The sequence below is a fragment of the Oncorhynchus mykiss genome, chromosome 19, assembly GCF_013265735.2.
Source record: "Oncorhynchus mykiss isolate Arlee chromosome 19, USDA_OmykA_1.1, whole genome shotgun sequence".
In the NCBI taxonomy this organism is placed as follows: domain Eukaryota; kingdom Metazoa; phylum Chordata; class Actinopteri; order Salmoniformes; family Salmonidae; genus Oncorhynchus; species Oncorhynchus mykiss.
In genome coordinates this window covers 40,427,151-40,452,314 of record NC_048583.1, presented here as the reverse complement: position 1 = coordinate 40,452,314, position 25,164 = coordinate 40,427,151, and the positions used below count along the sequence as shown (strand labels likewise).

At 43.3% G+C, this 25,164-nt stretch overlaps 1 non-coding gene across 11 annotated transcripts in view; it reads left to right on the top strand.

The window, feature by feature from the left end:
* Nucleotides 1-22,095, top strand: part of LOC110497839 — a 35,729-nt gene extending 13,634 nt beyond the window's left edge. For 2 of the 11 annotated variants that reach the window (XR_005037729.1, XR_002469717.2), the window contains 4 exons: nt 6,213-6,279; nt 8,391-8,439; nt 16,956-17,181; nt 17,268-22,095. This is a non-coding gene — a transcript (uncharacterized LOC110497839). The remainder of the gene's footprint in view (nt 1-6,212; nt 6,280-8,390; nt 8,440-16,955; nt 17,182-17,267) is intronic. The other 9 variants (XR_005037727.1, XR_005037723.1, XR_005037728.1 and 6 more) reach the window with 8 other exon arrangements.
* Nucleotides 22,096-25,164: the final 3,069 nt, after the last annotated feature.

Below are 25,164 nucleotides of genomic sequence, written 5' to 3'. Positions count from 1 at the left end.
ATATTTTGAAATGAAGTAGCACCATTAAAAAGTAACGTGTCTCAGATCACTGAGGTGGATGTGGGTGGCTCCGTTTAGTCTCAGTGATGTCACAGCCTCTGAGTATCAGATGGGTCTCGGGTGGGGAGTGGGAGGGGCAAAGCCTGGTCACATTTCCTGTAACTGCTAGTTTGACTAGTGTTTACTGCAGTCAAACTGGGACTCCTGCTGGAAAACAAAGCGCCCTTCACCACTACCACTTCCCTGTGTGGCCATTGGCCTAAGTCCCTGATAACCTTTAACGCCAAGCCACTGTCCCCTCTGGCTCTTTCCATATGGGGCTGGAACACACTAATTGGTCTGATGGTGACCCTCCCAGTCCCACCTTTCACAATGATGAGACCTAATGGGAGCCCCCCTCCTACCTATCTACCTCCCTTCCTCCCTCAGCCCTACTTCTCACACAGATGGGAGCCGAGATGATCTCTCTTGCTCACTCATTAGCAGGAGGGCTGAGTGGGTTATTATTGCCATGCCCTGTGGAATGTTTGTGGTTTTCCCAGCATGGAGCAGTGTGTGAGGGCCTATGCACTGCCATGCCCCCCTGTGTCTGTCCACACGCTTGGCCCCCTTTTTATAAGGGTAAACACTTATCTACCCTGCCAAAGGCTGATGGGCCAATTTACCTTAATTACTGCATGGCTTAGGGCTCTCACAGACCCCCGCCCCCTCTCTTGATGAGATGAAAGTGCCTCAGGGCTGTTTTAAATACACCCTCCCACTGTGTCCACAGGGTACACGCATACACAATATACAGTACACAAATTCTCATTTTTTGCAACTTTTTTTTTTATTTATTTTTTTAAATCTTATTTTTATGCACAAGGCCTAATGTTTTGATGTGTATTTTCTCCACTACCAATGTGTCTGCATTGTGGTGCTTGTGAAATATGTTGTACACTTACAGTAAAAGACTGCATGACTCAAAGGCTGCTTTTACACAGGCAGCCCAATTCTGATCTTTTTCCACTAATTGATCTTTTGCCCAGTCAGATCAGCGCGTTTGCCCATAATTTGGCAAAATATCAGAATTGGGCTGCCTGTGTAAAAGTGATTCCATCATGTTTCATCATGGCCCATGGCAAAGTATGTATGGACATGTGAATCTATTTTATGCATGATCTAAAAGTAGGCTCACGTCAGGGCCTGTAATCCACAAAGCGTCTGAGTAGATAATTGGTTTTGCGTGCTGAGAATATTTTACTTCTACTCTTATGGGTACAAATAAAAGCTATGCATGGAGCCTCTTTTAGTCATCAGAGTCCCACCTAGTCGACAAATATTTAGGAGTCCTCGAGCTGTTCTAACCAGTTAAGGGATACCAGCAGATGTCTTGATAATAGAGAAGGGCAGCGAGTCAGTGGTTCCTGTGCCAAATTATTGCGCAATTGCTTTTTAAAAGTTGTTAAAAGAATGTATTGATATTTCTATATGATCAATCCATAAATAATCTAGACCTGCAACCGTATCTCTTGCGCGTTTGACAATGATTTTACATGTGGCCTATTTCACATGATATCTAAAATAAGTACAACCACAAGGCTAATAAATAATCACATTTTTCTTTCAATTATTTAATTAACCTATATCACGTTGTTTAAAAAAGCCTTCATTGGGAATGCATATAAGAATTGGGCAATTAAGGCATTTGATTGTGTTCAATGAAAATTATTGAAAGGTCTAACGTTTTATGCAACATTATGGGCTAGTGACTACTGTGCCAAAGTGATAGTCGTTACACGGTAGTGACATAACGGTAATATTATCAAAATTCTGATTTTAACGACCCTCGGGATTGGTTAAAAAAAAATATACACTGCTCAAAAAAATAAAGGGAACACTAAAATAACACATCCTAGGTCTGAATGAAATATTCTTATTAAATACTTTTTTCTTTACATAGTTGAATGTGCTGACAACAAAATCACACACAAATGATCAATGGAAATCAAATTTACCAACCCATGGAGGTCTGGATTTGGAGTCACACTCAAAATTAAAGTGGAAAACCACACTACAGGCTGATCCAACTTTGATGTAATGTCCTTAAAACAAGTCAAAATGAGGCTCAGTAGTGTGTGTGTGTGGCCTCCACGTGCCTGTATGACCTCCCTACAACGCCTGGGCATGCTCCTGATGAGGTGACGGATGGTCTCCTGATGGATCTCCTCCCAGACCTGGACTAAAGCATCCGCCAACTCCTGGACAGTCTGTGGTGCAACACACAGTTGGTGGATGGAGCGAGACATGATGTCCCAGATGTGCTCAATTGGATTCAGGTCTGGGGAACGGGCGGGCAAGTCCATAGCATCAATGCCTTCCTCTTGCAGGAACTGCTGACACACTCCAGCCACATGAGGTCTAGCATTGTCTTGCATTAAGAGGAACCCAGGGCCAACCGCACCAGCATATGGTCTCACAAGGGGTCTGAGGATCTCATCTCGGTACCTAATGGCAGTCAGGCTACCTCTGGCGTACACATGGAGGGCTGTGCGGCCCCCCAAAGAAATGCCACACCACACCATGACTAACCCACCGCCAAACCGGTCATGCTGGAGGATGTTCTCCACGGCGTCTCCAGACTCCGTCACGTCTGTCACATGTGCTCAGTGTGAACCTGCTTTCATCTGTGAAGAGCACAGGGCGCCAGTGGCGAATTTGCCAATCTTGGTGTTCTCTGGCAAATGCCAAACGTCCTGCATGGTGTTGGGCTGTAAGCACAATCCCCACCTGTGGATGTCGGGCCCTCATGGAGTCTGTTTCTGACCGTTTGAGCAGACACATGCACATTTGTGGCCTGCTGGAGGTCATTTTGCAGGGCTCTGGCAGTGCTCCCCCTGCTCCTCCTTGCACAAAGGCGGAGGTAGCGGTCCTGCTGCTGGGTTGTTGCCCTCCTACGCCCTCCCCCACGTCTCCTGATGTACTGGCCTGTCTCCTGGTAGCCAGGAAGCATAGGAACTGAGAAGTGGTCTGTGGTCCCCACCTGCAGAACCACTCCTTTATTGGGGGTGTCTTGCTAATTGCCTATAATTTCCACCTGTTGTCTATTCCATTTGCACAACAGCATGTGAAATTTATTGTCAATCAGTGTTGCTTCCTAAGTGGACAGTTTGATTTCACAGAAGTGTGATTGACTTGGAGTTACATTGTGTTGTTTAAGTGTTCCCTTTATATTTTTGAGCAGTGTATATACCTCCTAATACATTCTAAACTCTCACCATTACAATAACAGGGGAGGTTAGCATTTTGCCTCCAACTTTCTCACTCAACATCATTCACGATTAATTTAGGATTATCCTTAATCATGGTAGCATCCACATTAACTTTAGAAACATTATATTCTTATTTACAATAAAAGTGACTCCAAAATGACACTACATTATTTACCATTTATTTATATTGGGTGCAAAATAACCTGAAACAACCAAAACAAACAGCAAATGCATCCAACAGGTTTGTAGAGTCACACGTTTGATGCAGTCATTGTGTGCTAGGAATATGGAACCAAATACTTAACTGTTGACTACTTTAATACACTTAAGTGAATTTGTTCCAATAACAGCCCTCCATAATTTTGGTTCCCTAAAATGGGGGGACTATGTACAAAAAGTGCAGTAGTTTCTAAACGGTTCACCCGATATGGATGAAAATACCCCCTTGTATCATTTCAAATCCAAAATGCTGGATTACAGAGCCAAAGTAGCAACAAAATTGTCGCTGTATTAGGCAAGAATTTAAGAGTAGGCAAAGTGATCCTGTCAGGCCAAAAAAGTTTTACCATTGCAACATTTAATGTAGACACATTCACCATTGTCTGAAGCGTGCTATTGAGTTCACAGCTGGCGATGCGTCATCTTGATTGGTTATACCCATCATTTGCAACAATGTCAATGAGCTTCATGACCATCTTTCCATTGCAGTACCTCAAACCGTCTGTCGTGATTACCAGCGAAGAAACTTTTATGAATTGAATTTATTGCTGGCTCAGTTTGTCTGAGCATCCAAAAACCTACTCTGCGTTGGGAGCTTTTTTTTTTTAGTCTTAAAACAGGTTTTAACAGGATTCCTAAGACCTTTTCTGAGACGCTTTGTCAATATGGTCTTTGTGTTCCACATGACATACTTCAGATTAAACTCCAGGCTAAGTGTTGTCATGTTCTGTATTTATCATAATGTCTGTGAGCTCTGAGAGAATGTGTGAGCCAGGAATATCACACTGTAGCTATACCACTGGGCAATTATGTCTCAGGAAGGGAGATTATACCACTGGGCAATTATGTCTCAGGAAGGGAGATTACTGGCACCCCCATAGTAACTGCTCTAAATAAAGCGGGCCAAAACTGTAACTGCAGTTAATCCAGGCCCAGGGCAGAGACAACAGCTGGAGTCGTTCCACCTCAAAAGAGCACAGGGAAGAGGACAAAAACCATTCTTTTGTTGAAATATAATTTGATCAGTGAGAAATTAAGCTAATTGATCGCACACAAATAAGTTATTTATGTTTGACCAAGTAAGTAGTAGGGCTCCCGAGTAGACCGTCATTGTAAATAAGAATTTGTTCTTAACTGACTTGCTGACTTAACTGACAAAAATATGAAACTGCGGCTTGGAGTATTGTCTAACATTGTCGAAAGACCCATGGGGCGGCGCACAATTGGCCCAGCGTGGTCCGGGTTAAGGGAGGGTTTGGCAGGGATGTTCTTGTCCCATCGTGCTCTAGCGACTCCTGTGGCGGGCTGGGTGCAATGCACCCTGACACGGTCGCCATGTGTTCGGTGTTTCCTCCAAAAGGGTTTGTGTGGCTGGCTTCCGGGTTAAGCGGGCGTTGTGTCAAGAAGCAGTTGCGGCTTGGCTGGGTTGTATTTCGGAGGATGCACGGCTCTCGACCTTCGCGCCTCCGGAGTCCGTACGGGAGTTGCAGCGATGAGACAAGACTGTAACTACCAATTGGATACCATGAAAAAGGGGTAAAAAGTAAAGAATGAAATGTAAGAAATCCAAATAAATGGTCAAAAGTCACTCATGGACCACCCAAATCCCACACCAAGCCTACCCAAACAGAATACAGTATCATTTTTTTTACATCTTAATCATTGTTAGGTTTGATCCAAATCAGATGTTGGGTACTATATTTATTGAATATTATATGAATCCTATTAATTAAAATGGGCAATTTGGGTGCAATCAATTATTTTAATTTCTCAAATGAAATTATATTAAAAAAATAATGTTTCAGGAATGCTTATCTGTTTCTAACTACAGAAGCAATTTCAGAACAATCTGAGATGCTAGGTGTCATAGCTTGCTGAAATGACATTGAACAACTTGTTGGCATGTGATGCTGGGGTTCCCTCACACATCCTGTGAGAAAAACGACACTGTTAAAGGCACAGTCTTTCATCTTTCAACTTCATGTGTATCTGTGTGAGTCCATGATAGGGGCCTAGTGGGTGTGTCAGTCTGTGTGGGAAGTAGTGTTATTGGAAGAATTTTCTAATGAAAACAATTAGTGGATCAGTCGGGATTAGGGTCTAGGTTAGTTTAAAGGAGACGGGAAGACCAGCCCCAGGACAGTCTGGTTCTGGTCCCAGGCAGCTAGCCCAGGCCCTCCCTCTTTCCCCAACCTAATCCCTAACACTGTTTCCCTTTACCATAGCCACTGACTAACTCTCTCTCTCACTTACCCTGATCCAAACACTTCTCCCCTCACTTCATTTGCTCCATCTGTCCCTTTGCCCCTCTCTCTCCTGCTCTGTCATATTCGGGGTGGCAGTCTGACCCACAGGAAGTGACCTAAAGTCCGGCCTCTGATTGGCTGTCAGAAGAGTTTGGGGGGAGTGAGGGGGCGAAACACCTGGATTAGCGTCAGGGATCATTATGGTTAGCATTCCTTCCCTTTCCATTCTGGCCGCCCTGACGGGGGCTTCTGTAGTGGGAACATCTGCATAGTGTCTAACTCAGCACAGCAGGCTTAGCTGGGGGGATCCCCAGAGTCTGCTGCCCCACCTCTGTCAGCTTGCTAGAGACGAGGACTAATATTCTAAACCTGTGTCTGTCTGACCTGTGGTTGGAACAGCATATTTGACTGTATTTGCTTTTGTGTGTGAATAATGTGTTTGCACTCCAATAACTCACTCTTTTTAATGACCGTCTCTGTTGATATTCCTCCCCAGCCATGTCGTCATACATGTTCATCTTGAAAACCGAGCTTCCTGCAGCCATCGCCAGCTTCCTAAGCCGGTACGCATAAGCTTCCAGCATTATCAATTAAAATAAGTAGACCTTTATTCAAACAAACAAAATCCTAGTAATCGTGCCATTCTTTCCCTATGGTGCATTAATCATATGACCTGACTGACAGGTAAAATGCCATTAGAGCAGATTTGGATCAAACAACAGACATAAGATCAAGAGAATACTAACCACAAGGCTACAAAACCTGGAATCAACTACCCATACCTAGCCAGGCATCAGAGATTCCGCTAAGATCACATGAAGAATGTGGAGGAAATATGTCACCAAACCAAAATACACGGCTACACTGTTTAGCAGGGCTTGGAGAAAAGCCTGTGTGGTGTTGTATAACGTGGAGCAGCAGTGGAGGAAATGTACCTCTGACTGAGAGAGAACCATTCATCAGACCCCATCAGCACCCAGTGTCCTGTCCTTCATTTGGGCCTAGCTGCCTGTGTAAATGTACCTTCCACTCTCCCTACGCCCTGAAAACAGCCCACAGAGAAGTCCAAGGCCAAACTTTTTACTTCTATCATTTTATTATCAGCCACACTGAGCTGAGCAGAGAGCTGTGGCTGGCCCAATCCGTCAACATCTGACTCTTCCCCTTACAGCTGCTTTGTATTAGAGGCTCTCCCTCGCCCCAAATCTCTCGCACATGTTCCCCGGAATCAGAGCGATACAACGGGATATCAGTTCTGCCATTCTAATTATGGCCCACGCTGAGGGAAACAAAACAGTGCTGATAATGAGTGGCTTTGGGATGTTAACACACTCTTATTGAAGCACATTAAACGCTAAATAATACATTTGATTTATATTAAAAAGCATTTTCCCTTTGCAGCCTCATTTATCTTTATCCCAGAGTAAAAGAGTTGTGGTCTATTTTGGAGCCTTTGGATTATGTCTAGTGATTTATGTACTGCCTACAATAAGTCAATGGGTCCTTGTTAAAGCCTACTGACACAGCCAGGTTTCTACAGTGCTACCATTTTACAGTAGTCTCCTAAATATTTTGCTGTGCTGCCTGGAATTTTAATTTGAGAGCCCCAGTGCCCCTACAAGAAAACAAACACCCCGATAATAATTGTTGTAATGGTTACTTTGCTGTACCGCTGCCTCTGGGTGCCATAGAGAATACACTGAGCATATATTCGGGACCGCCATGCCTGCATCATTACTACAGGAAAAATGGCAGGTTTCTAGCTCAAACTGTTCAAATGTTATGACCCATATTACCGGCGGAAACGCATTTTACATTCATAAACCATGTTGCGGGCCATTAACCTTGTTCAGTAATGTTACAGCATTAGCTAGCTAGCTAATTACCTGCTAACCACAGATGAACGTTATCATATTCTTTGTGGTAATTCTACCAGTAGTGTGCAAACATTTGGTGGCACAGAAAAATTGAGAGCTTCTTCAGGAGATAAGCTTCAAAAGTAGCTAGGATTCATATAGGCTCAATGAAGGCTACATCTTAATCAATTTTCTGGTGCTCCTTAACCCTGTATTTTGTGATTGCTGGCAATTTTTATCATTAAAGGACCCCCACCAGAGGCAGTTGCCGCCACTATTTCGGCATAATTTCCTGTCCTGGAGAGAAAATACACACACAAAATGTTCCACCTCCGAAGAATGACGAAAGCTAACATTACTTATTTTTTCACGAATTTGGTATGGAAATTTCCACATGGAGTTGGTTAACATCAACAAATAGGGCACTGACAGCTGTCAGTGTAGCTAGCTACCATGCTAATCTTATCTAGCTAGCTAATGTTATCTGTTATTGGTGTTTGTTGTATTTTTTTTCACTGCGCCATATTCAGAAAATTAACCAGCTGGTTCTGGAGCTAGATTTGTCATACGCATTGATTTAGGGAAAACTTTGCCAAAGATGGAAACCACATGCCTATCTTGTACTTCTATTGTTATATCAAAGGTTTTGGCATCTTCCATGAATTGTAGCCGCAAATCCGCCATAGATATAGTTAGACAAACTCCTGAGTTTTCCTGTTTTGAAGGTGAACCTTCGCCCCATTCTGAGGTTCTGAGTGCTCTGGAGCAGGTTTTCATCAAGGATCTCTCTGTACTTTGCTCCCAATCAAACCTGGCAGAGCTTGAGAGGATCTGCAGAGAAGAATGGGAGAAACTCTCCAAATACAGGTATGCCAAGCTTGTAGTGTCATACCCAAGAATAATAAATTGTGTAATTGCTGCCAAAGGTGCTTCAACAAAGTACTGAGTAAAGGGTTTGAATACTTATGTAAATTTAAATATTTCATTTTTTAAAATTTATTTTATTTTATATATTAGCAAACATTTCTAAAACTGTTTTCCTTTGTCATTATGGGGTATTGTGTGTAGATTGGGGAGTGGGGGGGGGGGGCTCAGGCAGCCAAGTGGACACAACTCATCTGTTACAATGAGGAATAACTTGCCATTGTTAATTAATCAGAAACAGCTGCAATGCTGGTGGGTGGTAACATTCAAATAAAACCCAGCCCTGAAACAAAACCTAGGCTGAAAATAATTTGTATGTCCTATCATAGGAAAAGACACCGCATTCACAGTTCGGATTTGTCACTTCAATCCAAAATACTGTATATAATACTTTGACTAAAACGATGATTTGACTTAACTCGTTGTGCAACATGGGTAAGCTCTGGTCTTTCTGGTCTTTCTGCTCAAAGAAGTGGATTTCTACTGGTGTGGGCATTTAATACCTCATATGTTTAATTTTGCTCCTAAATCTCTGTGCTCCTACTTTTTTCAATTTAGGAGCACATGTAGAACCCCGAGAGCCAGGCAGGGTCATGGACAGCTGGGATGTATTTGCGCTGCATTGACCAGATTTATTCTAATCCCCAACACTTGGAGTCCCGTCCTGCAGCTTGTTATACCATGAAATGTGGCACATTTCATGGGTATTTCAAGTATCCTTTTCCCTCTCCATTGAGTATTCTAACCAGGGTGGATCCATATCCTTGAGATGGCCAGTGGCAATTTGTTATCCCTTTGTCAGTCAGCAGTAGTGTGGGTAGAACCAGCGAAAAGGTTCGGCTCTGAACTGAACAGAAGTATATAAAAACAGAAAGCTATGTTTTAAGTGAGAAGTAGGCATTGGTCTGAAGCTGAAAAAGAAAGTAAATTCACATGGTTTTCCAGCATACAGCTTTGACCTACTAGGGAAAGGGGGATACCTAGTCAGTTGTACAACTGACTGCATTCAACTGAAATGTCTTCCACATTTAACCCAACTCCTCTGAATCAGAGCGGTGCGGACTGCCTTAATCTACATCATCGGTGCCCGGGGAACAGTGGGTTAAATGCCTTGCTCAGGGGCAGAAGGACAGATTTTTACTTGATCAGCTCAGGGATTCGATCCAGCAACATTTTGGTTACTAGCCCAACATTCCTACCCGCCAGGCTACCTGCCGCCCCATAGCTATGTTGGTATTGTATTTCAAACTATGTTAAGGCAGATTGCTTAGGGTTCAAACCTTCTCAAACAGGAAAACCTTGGGAGAGCATGGGTGGAATAGGCATTGTGGTGCTCATGAATTTCCTTTTTCGGCTTCAGACCAATACCTACTTCTCACTTAGTTTTTTTTGTTTTTAATTTCCATGGTTATTACACTGGAAGGTGATTATGCAACATTATACAACAGATGGGTCTAACACTGATTGGTTAAAACCGCATTCCCGCCGGTGTCTATTTCACAAGTTACCATTGGCTAAAAACAGTGGGGCAAAAAGTATTTAGTCAACCACCAATTGTGCAAGTTCTCGCACTTAAAAAGATTTGGAGGGAGTTGAAACCAAGCTGCTTACCTATTGCAGATTCAGTCTTCCCAGCCATGTGCAGGTCTACAATTTTGTTTCTGGTGTCCTTTGACAGCTCTTTGGTATTGGCCATAGTGGAGTTTGGAGTGTGACTGTTTGAGGTTGTGGACAGGTCTTTTATACTGATAACAAGTTCAAACGGGTGCCATTAATACAGTGGAGGACAGAGGAGCCTCTTAAAGAAGAAGTTACAGGTCTGTGAGAGCCAGAAATCTTGCTTGTTTGTAGGTGACCAAATACTTATTTTCCACCATAATTTGCAAATAAATTCATTAAAAATCCTATAATGTGATTTTCTGGATTTTTTTTTCTTCTAATTTTCTGTCATAGTTGAAGTATACCTATGATGAAAATTACAGGCCTCTCATCTTTTTAAGTGGGAGAACTTGCACAATTGGTGGCTGACTAAATACTTTTTTGCCCCACTGTATATGATGCTAAAATGCCTATTTACTGTTCCATCTGACTGCACAGTCCACTGTCTCATCAACACAGCCAGGCAATTTATAAACTTGATCTCCACTTAAAAATAATCTAAACATTCTCACATTTCTTTTAGACTAACATTTAGTTTTCAACATCGGAGATATGTATAAACCATGCGGTCTGTCTCTCGAACATTTGCAACATTGTTTCAATATTCAAATTCGATCTCCAGCAGTCCCATAATAATGAACGAGTCGGGCGGGATGAGACAGTCATGCAGGCAGCGTTTCTCAGCCAGTCGAAATCATGAATCAACTGGCCTAATTTTATTGGTATATTCAAAGAAACGTAATTTGAAAAAAGGTCAAATGAAACAAAGTGCAGATAGTTTGCAGTCTTTCCAGCTTCACTTTTAAGTGGTTGTGTAAGCTGTGTTGTTGGCTAGCTTCTCTGAACAACTGTGTCCTGACGAGACAGCACATTTTCTATGATATAGCCTCATTAGCTAATTTTTATGGATATATCCAAATAAATGTCACCTAGAAAACAGCTTAAGCAAATGCTTTGTTTTTTTTAGTAGCTACTATCTTGTCTCATCGCTACAACTCCCGTACGGGCTCGGGAGAGACGAAGGTTGAAAGTCATGCGTTTACTGAAGAAAGGCCTAGTACTACATTACCTGTAAACAAAAGTGAGTTATCACTTAATATAAAATGTACAACTGAATGTACATTCATTCACACAGCATGACGCACAATTTAAGCAAGCAGGGAGGTGGTTCGATTAATCTGGCCCAGGGTACACCGGGCTAAGGCCCACCACGTTATCGGTCGAAAGCGGGGAGGGAAGGCACATAATGCGTTTTTATCAAAAGCAATCACTTTTTCCATGTCAAAACAGGGAATCCTACTCATTACCACACATGCTTAATTACATAACTTTTTGTTGTTGTTTTGAGACGAATTCGCTGTCGGACAGAGCGGGGCACCTGGCTCACGCCCGGGAATGCAATACACTTTCAGCCGGTGCAAAAAGTGACTTGACACTGTTAATCAGTCAGCACAAATGTGGATAGTAATAATGACAAGAAGGCAGATGGAGCATATGCAGGAGCTGGGATGTATTCTACATGTTTGAAACAGAGATGCTGTCAGTTGAGTCTGCTAAATTGTCTGATGCTAGCATGTATTTGCACTGAACTTAGGCTCTGTTTACATGAGGTTCAACCTTAGATTATATGCGCTTCATAACTAACTTACTGTTTCCTAACAAAGCAATGCATTTTCTTGGTTGTAGTTTGTAGCCTAGCTAACTGCAGTGTTTGTCCTGTCTGAAATCTGGCTACCTTGTCAGTTTTGCAATGCCCAATGTAGCTAGCTAGAAGTGTGGCAGTTTCCCAAAGTTTGGCGTTTGGCGTAGGTCTTCTGCCCATGTGTTTGCATTCATGATGGATGAGATACGATAGTTAGCTAGCTAGATGGCTACACTGAACAAGAATATAAACGTGTCATGCAACAATTTTAATGAGTTACAGTTCATAAGGAAATCAGTCAATTATACCATAATTGATGGATTTCACATGACTGGGAATAAATATATGCATCTGTTAGTCACAGATGCCTCAACAAAAAAAAACTTGGAGCGTGGATCAGAAAACCAGTCAGTATTTGGTGTGACTACAATTCCCTTCATGCAGCGCAACACGTCTATTTCGCATAGAGTTGATCAGGCTGTTGATTGTGGCCTGGGGAATGTTGTCCCACTCTTCAATGGCTGTGCGAAGTTGGTGGATTTTGTCGGGAACTGGAACACTGGTGCACGTCGATCCAGAGCATCCCAAACTTGCTCAATGGGTGACATGTCTGGTGAGTATGCAGGCCTTGGAAGAGCTTCCAGGAATAGTGTACAGATCCTTGCAACATGGGGCCGTGCATTATCATGCTGAGGTGATGGATGCTGATGAATTGCACGACAATGGGCCTCGATCTCGTCACGGTATCTCTGTGCATTCAAATCGCAATTGTGTTCGTTGTCCGTAATTTATGCCTGCCCACTATAATCACTGCCTCCATGGGGCACTCTGTTTACAACGTTGACATCAGCAAACCACTTGCCTACATGACGACATGCTGGTACAGTTGAAACCGGGATTCATCCGTGAAGAGCACGCTTCTCCAGCGTGCCATTGAAGGTGAGCATTTTCCCACTGAAGTCTGTTACGACACTGAACTGCAGTCCGGTCAAGGCTCTGTTCAGGAAGACGAGCATGCAGATTAGCTTCCCTGAGACGGTTTCTGACAGTTTGTGCAGAAATGATTTGGTTGTGCAAACCCACAGTTTCATCAGCTGTCCAGGTGTCTGACCTCAGATGATCCTGCAAGTGAAGAAGCCGGATGTGGAGGACCTGGGCTGACGTGGTTACACGTGGTCTGCGCTTGTGAGGCCGATTGGACGCACTCCCAAATTCCCTAAAACAATGTTGGGGGCAATTTTATGGTAGAGAAATTATCTGGCAACAGCTCTGATGGACATTCCTGCAGTCATCATGCCAATTGCATGCTCCCTCAACTTGAGACATTATGTTGTGTGACAAAACTGCACATTTTAGAGTGGCCTTGTATTGTCCCCAGCACAATACCTGTGTAATGATCATGCTGTTTAATCATCTTCTTGATATACCACACCTGTTGGGTGGAAGGATTATTTTGGCAAATGAGAAATTTTTATTTTTATTTTTTTATTTCACCTTTATTTAACCAGGTAGGCTAGTTGAGAACAAGTTCTCATTTGCAACTGCGACCTGCAACTGCTCCCTAACAGGGATTTAAACACATTTGTGCTCAACGTGAGAGAAATAATATTTTTCTGTGTATGGAACATTTCTGGGATCTTTTGTTTCAGCTCATGGAACACTTTCAATGTTGCGTTTTTATATTTTTGTTCGGTGTTAATTAGAATGTGTGACTAAAACCAGTTTGGCAAGCCTTGTCCTGCAGAAGTTGAAATATATAGCCAATACATTTTGTATCGAATGAGTGTAATTTACATTATGGTTTCAGTGAGATTTTTTTCCACCACGTAATGAACAGCTAGCGTGTGCTTGTCCTAATAAGCCATCATTCCACGGTTGCCATAGTGTTTATTTACATGACTTGACTCTTGTAAAGCACTGTAGTGAATCTACTCAGTACAATGACATTACAAATGACTGCATTTCACTGCACAGTTTGAACTTCTAAACAGTGCTATTTTGAGACCGTTTAATTCAGGCCTTGTTTATTAGTGTGCTTGTGTTGCTTCAGAACAAACACTTCTGCATTGTTATCAACTGTCATAGATAGGTACAACTTATTAAATATTTGTCTAAGAAGGTAAACTGAACAAGTGTTTTGTATTTACTTTCGAATTTGTAGAGGAGATAGTTGGTGTTGTAAACCACAAATAAAATCTTAATATTAAGTTAAGAAATCATCATTTAGAGTATCTGTTAGTCCTTTGGCACAATTTGTGCGACTATTATACACTGCTCAAAAAAAATAAGGGAACACTTAAACAACACAATGTAACGCCAAGTCACTTTTGAATGATGGCGGTGCTTTCACTCTAGTGGTAGCATGAGACGGAGTCTACAACCCACACAAGTGGCTCAGGTAGTGCAGCTCATCCAGAATGGCACATCCATGCGAGCTGTGGCAAGAAGGTTTGCTGTGTCTGTCAGCGTAGTGTCCAGAGCATGGAGGCGCTACCAGGAGACAGGCCAGTACATCAGGAGATGTGGAGCAGGCCGTAGGAGGGCAACAACCCAGCAGCAGGACCGCTACCTCCGCCTTTGTGCAAGGAGGAGCAGGAGGAGCACTGCCAGAGCCCTGCAAAATGACCTCCAGCAGGCCGCAAATGTGCATGTGTCTGCTCAAACGGTCAGAAACCGACTCCATGAGGGTGGTATGAGGGCCCGATGTCCACAGGTGGGGGTTGTGCTTACAGCCCAACACCGCGCAGGACGTTTGGCTTTTGCCAGAGAACGCCAAGATTGGCAAATTCGCCACTGCTCTTCACAGATGAAAGCAGGTTCACACTGAGCACGTGACAGACGTGACAGAGTCTGGAGACGCCGTGGAGAACGTTCTGCTGCCTGCAACATCCTCCAGCATGACCGGTTTGGCGGTGGGTCAGTCATGGTGTGGGGTGGCATTTCTTTGGGGGGCCACACAGCCCTCCATGTGCTCGCCAGAGGTAGCCTGACTGCCATTAGGTACCGAGATGAGATCCTCGGACCCCTTGTGAGACCATATGCTGGTGCGGTTGGCCCTGGGTTCCTCCTAATGCAAGACAATGCGAGACCTCATGTGGCTGGAGTGTGTCAGCAGTTCCTGCAAGAGGAAGGCATTGATGCTAAGGACTGGCCCGCCCGTTCCCCAGACCTGAATCCAATTGAGCACATCTGGGACATCATGTCTCGCTCCATCCACAGACTGTCCAGGAGTTGGCGGATGCTTTAGTCCAGGTCTGGGAGGAGATCCATCAGGAGACCATCCGTCACCTCATCAGGAGCATGCCCAGGCGTTGTAAGGAGGTCATACAGGCCTCCCTAAAATCAGTATCGGCTCCAAAAAATCCCATATCGGTTGTGCTCTACTTTGAAGTTATTTAGCTAGCTAGCTATGTTTTGTGGAAGAATGTAGCTATGATATATTAACATTTGAGTTGTGGTACAGTCTTGTTGGGGTAACATTGGCTACCTAACTAGCTAGTCCGGTAGTAAGCATCGCATCTATTGTATCTAGCAATGCAAAATAACGTTAGCAGCATGGCAGTTTCCGAAAGTTTGGTGGTTTTAAATTTAACATAACTAACGTTGGCTGGCTAGCTAGCTAGCTAGCTATGTTTTGTCTAAGAAAGTATGATACTGTATATTGTGGTGCATGAACTGGTCATACGTGTTAGCTAACGTTAGTCCTACGTTAACTGGCTATCACGGCAGCCAAGGACGTTAGCTTATTTGTTTGTGCTCTGCTTACATGCAAGTGTCTAGGTCAGCAATTGACCCATGATGACTTCAGTCTTATATGGAAAAACCTTACTTTGCAAAATATAGCTAGCTTTCCTCGCTTGTTGTTTAGCTACCTAGCCAACGTTATCTCTCATATGGCTGGTATAACTTTACATTAGCTAGCTAGCATGCAAATGTATGTTAGCTATCTAGCTAATCAAAACTAAACCACATTCATTGGTTAGCTCAAATGCTACAAAAAGATAGCAGCACATCGTTGGTTCTTGAGAGCGTTACATTTTATGAATTTAATCAGAACTGTTGACCCTACAAACGTATTCAGTCCGAAGGTGGCAAATCTAATGGTCACTATGGGCGCTATAGTCTTGTTGTCCGTCGCCTAGATCTTGAGCTAGTTCTGCGCAACAAAATATATATTTTTCCTCATGTTAATGATCCTATTAAAAATCCTGTATGTGGTTCTCGTTAACAGACGCACAGCTCATGATGAGAGGCAGAGAGTGTGTTGCATACCTCCAATATTGGCTTAGAAATGGTAGGGAGATTTTAATTTAACATTGATTGAAGCTCAATGCCAATATATTGTGGTGGCTATCGTCCCCACAATAATACAGGCTGTGTTTGGCCTGATTGTCCTAGGTTAAGTGAAGGGTGAGGTTTAAGTTGAGGCAGGCGTTAGGATGAGAGATGGGATCAAAGTGGTTGTCTACATGACATCCAGTTAAGGACTGTCCACCCAGTGCAGACAGAGAGACGAGACTTTGGGCCACTATGGTAACCCAGGAGCTGTTAAACTGCCAAGCAAGAGTCATTTGGTGTTGATATGGTCGGAGCAGGTGCTGCTGATACTGTGAGCCCCATAAACAGCCCTGGAGCCAGTCCCCCATGACCCCACACTGCGTCCCCTTCCTCCCCTCCCAACACAGCAGCCAGCGCTTCCTTTCCGCCACCCCTCACCCCGACCGACCCTGATCCCAGTGAGCCAGCATGCCTTCCACATGTTTCACCCTTTCGTCCCCCCCTCTCCAACTCCTCCCTCCTGAATAAACTGCCAAGGCTGCCTCAGCAAAGGAAAATATTATTCGCCCTCAGAAAAAAGCCAATGAGTGAAATCTTGCCCCATCTGACAGAGCGACAGAACGTTTGCATGTGAATTAAATAATTGTTATGGTTTGCGAGAGCTAATGCCCTTAATTTATACCATATTATGAGGCTGTATTTGAGCACGAAATGGAGACTCATTTCCAGGCAGAGAAGAGAGGTCCAGGGAGAGAGGGAGACTCCTCATTGTCTTCATCATAAGACTTGTGGAGGGGGGACATTTCTAAAGGTATCAACTTTCATCCATAAAAATAGTAAATATTCTCTTTCCCTTTATCCTCTGTTTGTCTCTCTGTAGGGTGGCCTGGTATGAAGATGGCAGGATGTTACTGATTCTGATGACTTGTGAGGTTCCTCTGGCTCTACTGACCCAAGATTGGAGAGTGGCACAGTTTGGTCTCATCTGGCACACTTGTCCTTAAATCTATATGATAGACATGTGTATCACCATCTTTGTCCTTCCACCCTCCAGGATTCCAGGCTACACCAGCAGCCTCCTCTTCATGCTCATCTTCTTAGTTGTGGTGAGTTCAGTACAAATCTTATGCCTCTAAAGGTTGACTAGTTTCTCTTCCACCATAATCCACCTGATCTGTTGCTTCTCTCACAGGTTGTGGTCAAGAAATGGGTACATCCCCTGCCCCGTACCAAGCAATGTGACCAGGTAACAACCACATTACAAACGGCCCTAATCACACACACCAAATACTGAAAGTGACCTGTAGGCTGTGAGCTTCACTTCATGTGGCAGGTAGCCTAGCGGTTAACAGCGTTGGGCCTGTAACCGAAAGGTCGATGGTTTGAATACCCGAGCCGGCAAAATATGGAAAAATCTGCTTCTGAGCAAGGCAGTTAACCCCCAACAAAAACTGTTCCCAGGGCACCGGTGACGTGGACGTCGATTTAAGGAAGCCCCCTGCACCTCTCTGATTCAGAGGGATTGGGTTAAATGGGGAAGACACATTTCAGTTCAATGCATTCAGTTCTGCAACTGACTAGGTTTTCCCTTTCATAGATTTTTTGTATCTAACTGCCACAGTGACTGGTGGACCAAAATGTTAATTTCCCACCCTGGTAACACCTACCCTCAAGTCCTGGTTGTAGGATTAGGCAGGAATCCTGGAGATTGTTTTTCTGAATGGGAGGCTTTGGTGGCTGACTAAGCCAGTTATGTATTGACGAATACCAGAGAATGCTGCACTGTGACTGGTGCCAGTCCTGAAGGGGAGGAAGTACTTACGACCCTGCCAGTGCCAGGAAGTGAACTTTGACCTTGTTGGATATAACAGCAGCACTATTGCTTCCTTGTATACAGTCATGGCTGTGGGTCCGTTTAAATGGCTGTTGTTTAGTTTCCTCCGTGGTCAAGACTATGGAATTCAATCTACCCCAAAGACACTCGTATTTCCAACCACCCTTTTTTAACTCCTCTCATTTTGGAAACATTAGAAATGAACAAGAGTGAAATTAACATTGCTGCATTTATTCATTTAAAAAAAAAATCCAGATATCGAATTCCTTCGGAATTGGAATGTACGCCCAAACTCTCACCCAGTAAGGTATGTATGCATCGGTGCCATTTTATGATGAGTGAGGACGATAGAAGAAAACAAACATTATGCCCATGGCCTTATTTCTATTACAGCACATTGGATGACTGTCATTCATATTCCATTCACTCCGCTGAATGTAACATCAATATGTTTCGGCTACTACATGCTACTCAAATGTTCCCTATACCCATCATGAGGTTGCTACAACCTAGCTTATGAATGAAACTTTACAACATAAGTGCACAGGTCGAGAGAAATTTGAGTAATCAAGGTGACAGACATTGACGCATTCAATACCGCCTTGCACACTCGTCTGCATCTAGCTGATCTAAGGTGTAATCATTAGTCCTGCAGTTGCAAACAAATTTCTATTGGACAAATTCAAGTATGTTTATCCCTGTTTTGTTCTGTTTGCTTCCGTTTAAGAAACATAAGCCCTTGATCACATGCAAACACAGTTCACTTTCATGGCAGCCACATACAAACAGCAATGATCCCTTTGATTGTTGTATAATTCCTTATTGGATCTATGCAGTCTCCTCTCACCTTTTCCCTTCGCTTGTGAACTTCAGTGCACAACACATCAGCTGTCTGTTAACAGGTGAAAAAAATCTTCCAAGCCAAACCTTAATATCATAACCGCTAACAGCTACACACAGCCTACATCGTTGTCACCATATTAGCTAACATCATAATTAACATAGCTACTAGAACTAATGTGTTACTAAACTGCTACAATAACACAGGACCGCGTACAGCAAGCAGTTTAGCAGTTACACCGGCGGGCGCTGGTGGTTATAAAACCAAAAGCTTACCTTGACTTGGAAGAGTTCCAGTGTTGGATAGCCATAGCCAGCTAGCTAACATAGCATCCCTCTTGAGCCAGGTATTAGAGTAGGCTAAACTAGCTAGCTGCATCTATGTCTCTTGCTTCTCCATTTTTTAAGAAATGAATTTGTTCAAAACTGTTAAACTATTGTATTTCTCTGAGTCAACTACACATTTTATGCACTGCAGTGCTAGCTAGCTGTAGCATATGCTTTCAGTACTTGAATTATTCTCTGATCCTTTGATTGGATGGACAACATGTCAATTCATGCTGCAAGAGCTCTGATGGGTTGGAGGACGTCCTCTGGAAGTTGTCATAATTACTGTGTAACTCTATGGAAGGGGGTGAGAACCACGAGCCTCCTAGGTTTTATGTTGAAGTCAGTGTACCCAGAGGATTGCGGAAGTTAGCTGTACCTCGGCTACATGATGGTGCTACCCTACAGAGTGCTGTTGAGGCTACTGTAGACCTTCATTGCAAAACAGTGTTTTAATAAATTATTTGGTGACGTGAATAAATGTGGTATAGTTATCAAAAAAGGATGACTTCAATGTTTCACTATTTAACATTTTCTGAAATTGACTGATGAGGATGGTCCTCTCCCTCTTCCGAGGAGCCTCCACTGATGCATTGACTCAACTTGTCTCCATCAACCCTGGATATGTAGTCAGTAAAACAGACTGCATAATATTTGTAAGCTGTAATATGCTTTATTGCATTTAATAGTGCACTACAATTATTACTGTGGCAGAAGCAGTTTTCTGGATCTTCTGGAGCTTTAGTAAAAGGCACCGTCTGTCTGTAGTTCTTAGTCACTGTCAGTGGTGACATTTCCCAATCATTAAGAGTGCAGGATTGTGTAGTGTATGGAATAGCATATGCTCCAGAGCTGAGTGCAACCAGCAGCTGCCACTCACATGTGAATGTGCCTGTACTATTAATCTGTGTGTGTCTTGGGGGGGCGTGCAGAATTACATGGCACACATGGTTATACGATTCAGATACCATTATATATTGCTGCCAGAGGAGGCAGTGCAAAAGTGTGTTTATTTGTGTGCAGTGTGCATGTATTTATAGATATGTCTCAAATACTAAATCAGAGAACTTCTCACCTCAACTTTACATTATCACACACTGCAGTTTTGCTGGTAATGACTACTACTATTATTATTACTCCTACAACTATTACTACTAGACACACACACACACTGCCCCCCTCTCCCCTACTTTCCCTGGGTAACCGTATACGTTTCTACGGTGTTAATGATGGCAGTGTAGTGAATGATGGATGTGTGTTTTGAGTGCTTACATCATCCCCACCATGGCCTTCTCCTTCCTCTGCCACACTACTGTGGTGCCCATCTACTGTGAGCTGGACCAGTCAGTACCCTGCCTGCCTGCCTGACTGACGCAGCCCTTACACATCCTTCTAAACAGTGATTTTTCTGCCATTGTAATCCTTGGGCTGGCCGTGTGTGTAAAAAAAATGAAATAAAAAATAAAGATACAAAAAAACCTAATATTTATTATTCATTTTCTTGAATGGAAAAACACTTTCAGTGTAAAACTTCAATGACTAAAACCAGATATAAAGTATGTTGAAATTATGATGGTACTATTATTTTTAAATGTTATTTTTGAGAACTAGCAATCACCAAAATAAAAGCTAGACAGTCAGACAGAGACTGAGCTAGACAGAGAATTGAAAATTCCCAAAACAATGATTTAAGCAGTATTGGTTTTGTTGTGTTTGAGCAAAAGAACACAGTATATGCCATGGAAAAATCAATTTAATTGCAGGAAATTGGTTTTAAAACTGCAAAAATGTATCTTGGCTCCATGGACAAATGTGTATAATTGGCTTAAAAATGCAAAATGAAATGGGCAGTGACACACCTCACAGAGAGAGAGATAGCTGGTTGACACTACAAGCTCTATTAAATCCATGGTGTCTCTACCTCCTCCTAAAATGTTATATTGGACCAGTCCTTCACTTTGCTTTATCTCTCTGACAGGCCACATGGACACAGAGCTGTTGCTAGGCTACGAAGTGAACCTTCCGAGTGATGTGTTGGTGATGGAAAAGAGACCATGGTCTCAGCATTGACTCCATGTCAAATTAAATGTTCAATTAAAAACTAAAATGCCTGAGCGTCTGACAATCCTGCTGGCTGTGCTGCTGACTGTGTTTGGGGTTGTGGGTAGGTGTTAAGTCGTTTAACTGATGGGGTTTCCTTTTGGGGGGTATTCATTGTCCCATTAGCATCTACTGGTAATGTTAGGACCTTATTAGCTAAATGGGTTTTGAATGGTTGGTTAATGTTCTCATGTTTAGGTTATTTAATCTGTAGTTTGCTTTGGGTGTTAAGTATAGCATGGTGTACCGTGTGTACAAAGTCTCTGGAGTCTGTCGTGGTAAATGCACACTTCCCAAATTCATCCTCATACTGAAGTTGTTTAGCCTCATAAATCATGGAAAAGACAAGATTGCAAGGACCCCAAAAAAATGAAAGAAAATGTTACATTTTTAATGGCAATGTTTTCATATTGGCTGGCGATGTCATGCAATGTAATGATCATGACTAACCTGTGACTGCACTGTATCACTACGATGATGTAATTTCCTTGTGCCCCCAGGCTCTGTTTCTGCTGATCTTCAGCCTGTTTGTGGGACTGCTCAGTCTGTGTCATCGTGGTCACCTGGGCAGAGAACCCCTGAACAGGACCACATGACCAGACAAGCCATGTACCTGCTCCATGGAGCCTAAAGGGAAAATGCTGCCAGATAAATCATATTTGGCAGCAAACCAGGACGCTATGACCACCAAACAGGCCAGTGGTAGGACCACAAGATCACTGCATCCAGACTCTGAAAGCAGAAGACTGCCCAGTTACTGAATGTTGCTCTGATGTATTGAGTGAATATACTATACCTTCCTCTATACCGCACCATAGAAGAAGTCATAAAAATGCTTATCAACTATTTCATTATATGATCAATTTATTGTACTGTAAAATGTTAAATAAAAGGGAAACATTGTGATTTGTATAATTGACTTTGGTCTTTTGAGGACTGTTGTGATCTCTTTTACTGTGGAATGATAATCACTCGAGCATGTTGTATGTGCGTGTGTGTGTTTGACTGACAGCCATATTATTGACGTTGGGACAAACTCTCCAGTGTAGGGCTGGGGGTCCTGTCTGTAGCTAATGAAAGCCAAATGCCCAGTACGTTTCCAATCATGATGCTGTTTAGATTGTCTCGGCACCCTCTGGAACCTCTGGTCGCTGAACTGCCGCTTCTAATCTGAGGAATTAGGCTCACTGACTGGTCCCCATTTCCCTCCCAAAGCAGAGTAGGAGACCGCCCTCTCCTCACACCCCCAACCAGGGGTTAGGAGGCTCCCTAATCCAGGAAATCTCCCTGGTCTCCCCCATACCCCGCAGGACGTTCCTAGAAAAGGCAGACAGCCTGCTGGCTATGAAAAATAACATGGGAGATCTGCTATCGTCAGGGATGTGAGTCATTGCTGGAGTATTCTGGTAAAGCTTTGCTAGTTTGGCTCTCATATACAGTGCCTTTGGAAAGTATTCAGACCCCTTGACGTTACAGCCTTATACTAAAATGGATTAAATAAAACCATTTCCTCTGCAATCAACACACAATACCCCATAATGAGAAAGCAAAAAAAGGTTTAGGAATTTTAGCTAATGTATTAACTGAAATACCTTATTTACACAAGTATTCAGACCCTTTGCTATGAGACTCGAAATTGGGCTCAGGTGTATCCTGTTTTCATTGATAATCCTTGATGTTTCTACAACTTGATTGGATTTGGAAAGGCACATATCTGGGGAAAGGTACCAAAACATTTCTGCAGCATTGAAGGTCCCCAAGAAACAGTGGTCTGTTTTTTTAAAATTACTTTTACCCCTTTTTCTCCCTAATTTCGTGCTATCCAATTGGTAGTCAGTCCTGCCTCATCGCTGCAACTCCCGTACGGACTCGGAGAGGCGAAGGTCGAGAGCTGTGCGTCCTCCGAAACACAACCCAGCCAAACACAAATTGCTTGAAACAATTTCCGCTTAAACCGGAAGCCAGCTGCACCAATGTGTCAGCGTACATTGCACCCAGCCTGCCACATTTGAAACAAAACAAAAAAATACAAACCTGTTTTTGCTTTGTCATTATTGGGTATTGTGTATAGATTTGATGAGGGGAAAAACAATTTAATCAATTTTAGAATAAGGCTGTAACAAAATGTGGAAAAAGTCAAGGGGTCTGAATACTTTCCGAATGCACTGTGTGCAAAGATGTATACAATACCAGTCAAAAGTTTGGACACACCTACTCATTCAAGGGTTTTTCTTTATTTTTTACGATGTTCTATATTGTAGAATAATACTGAAGACATCTACTGTGAAATAAGAAATTTGGAATCCTGTAGTAACCAAAAAAGTGTTAAACAAATCAAAATATCTTTGATTCTTCAAAGTAGCCACCCTGTGCCTTTGCACACTCTTGGCATTCTCTCAACCAGCTTCACCTGGAATGCTTTTCCAACAGTCTTGAAGGAGGTATGAACATATAGTGAACACACATGCTGAACATTTGCTGAACACTTGTTGGCTGCTTTTCCTTCACTCTGGTCAGACTCATCCCAAACCATCTCAATTGGTTTGAGGTTGGGTGATTGTGGAGGCCAGGTCATCTGATGCAGGCCATATGATATCTCCAAAACCCACTGCTTGTATAGTGCCTTCAGAAAGTATCCACACCCCTCAACTTTTTCTACATTTTGTTGTTACAGCCTGAATTGAAAATTGATTAGATTTAGATCCTTACTGTCCCTAGAATTTCTAAGCAAACAGCTGTAGGCAGGGCTTTCTTCTATAGAGCTCAATTTTTATGAAATGGTCTGCCTACCCATGTGAGAGACGCAGACTCGGTCTAAAGCTTTTAAGTCTTTATTGAAGACTCATCTCTTCAGTAGCTCCAATGATTGAGTGTAGTCTGGCCCAGGAGTGTGAAGCTGAACAGAAAGGCACTGGAGCAATGAACTGCCCTTGCTGTCTCTGCCTGGCCGGTAACCCTCTCTCCACTGGGAATGTCTGCCTCTAACCCTATTACAGGGGCTTACTGAGTCACTGGCTTACTGGTGCTCTTCCATGCCGTCCTGAGGAAGGGTGCGTCTCTTGAGTGGGTTGAGTCACTGACGTGATCTTGCTGTCGAGGTTGGCGCCCCCCCTCGGGTTCGTGCCGTGGGGGTTATCTTTGTGGGCTATACTCGGACTTGTCTCAGGATGGTAAGCTGGTGGTTGAAGATATCCCTCTAGTGGTGTGGGGGCTGTGCTTTGGCAAAGTGGGTGGGGTTATATCCTGCCTGTTTGGCCCTGTCCGGGGGTATCGTCGGACGGGGCCACAGTGTCTCCCGACCCCTCCTATCTCAGCCTCCAGTATCTATGCTGCAATAGTTTGTGTCGGAGGGGTGCTAGGGTCAGTCTGTTATATCTGGTGTAATTCTCCTGTCTTATCCGGTGTCCTGTGTGAATTTAAGTATTTTCACTCTCACTCAGAGGACCCGAGCCCTAGGACCATGCCTCAGGACAACCTGGCCTGATGACTCCTTGCTGTCTCCAGTCCACCTGGTCGTGCTGCTGCTCCAGTTTCAACTGTTCTGCCTGCGGCTTTGGAACCACTGCCTATTCACCGGAAGTGATACCTTGTCCCAGACCTGCTGTTTTAAACTCTCTAGAGACAGCAGGTACTCTGAATGATCGGCTCTGAAAAGCCAACTGACATCTACTCCTGAGGTGCTGACCTGTTGCACCCTCTACAACCACTGTTTTTCTTAACCACCGTGCTACTACATCAGCATTGCTTGCTGTTTGGGTTTTTAGGCTGGGTTTTTGTACAGCACTTTGTGACATCAGCTGATGTAAGAAGGGCTTTATAAATACATTTGATTGATGCATTACTCCATCACTCTCCTTCTCAGTCAAATAGCCCTTACACAGCCTGGAGGTGTGTTGGGTCATTGTCCTGTTGAAAAACAAATGATAGTCCCACTAAGTGCAAACCAGATGGGATGGTGTATCTCTGCAGAATGCTGTGGTAACCATGC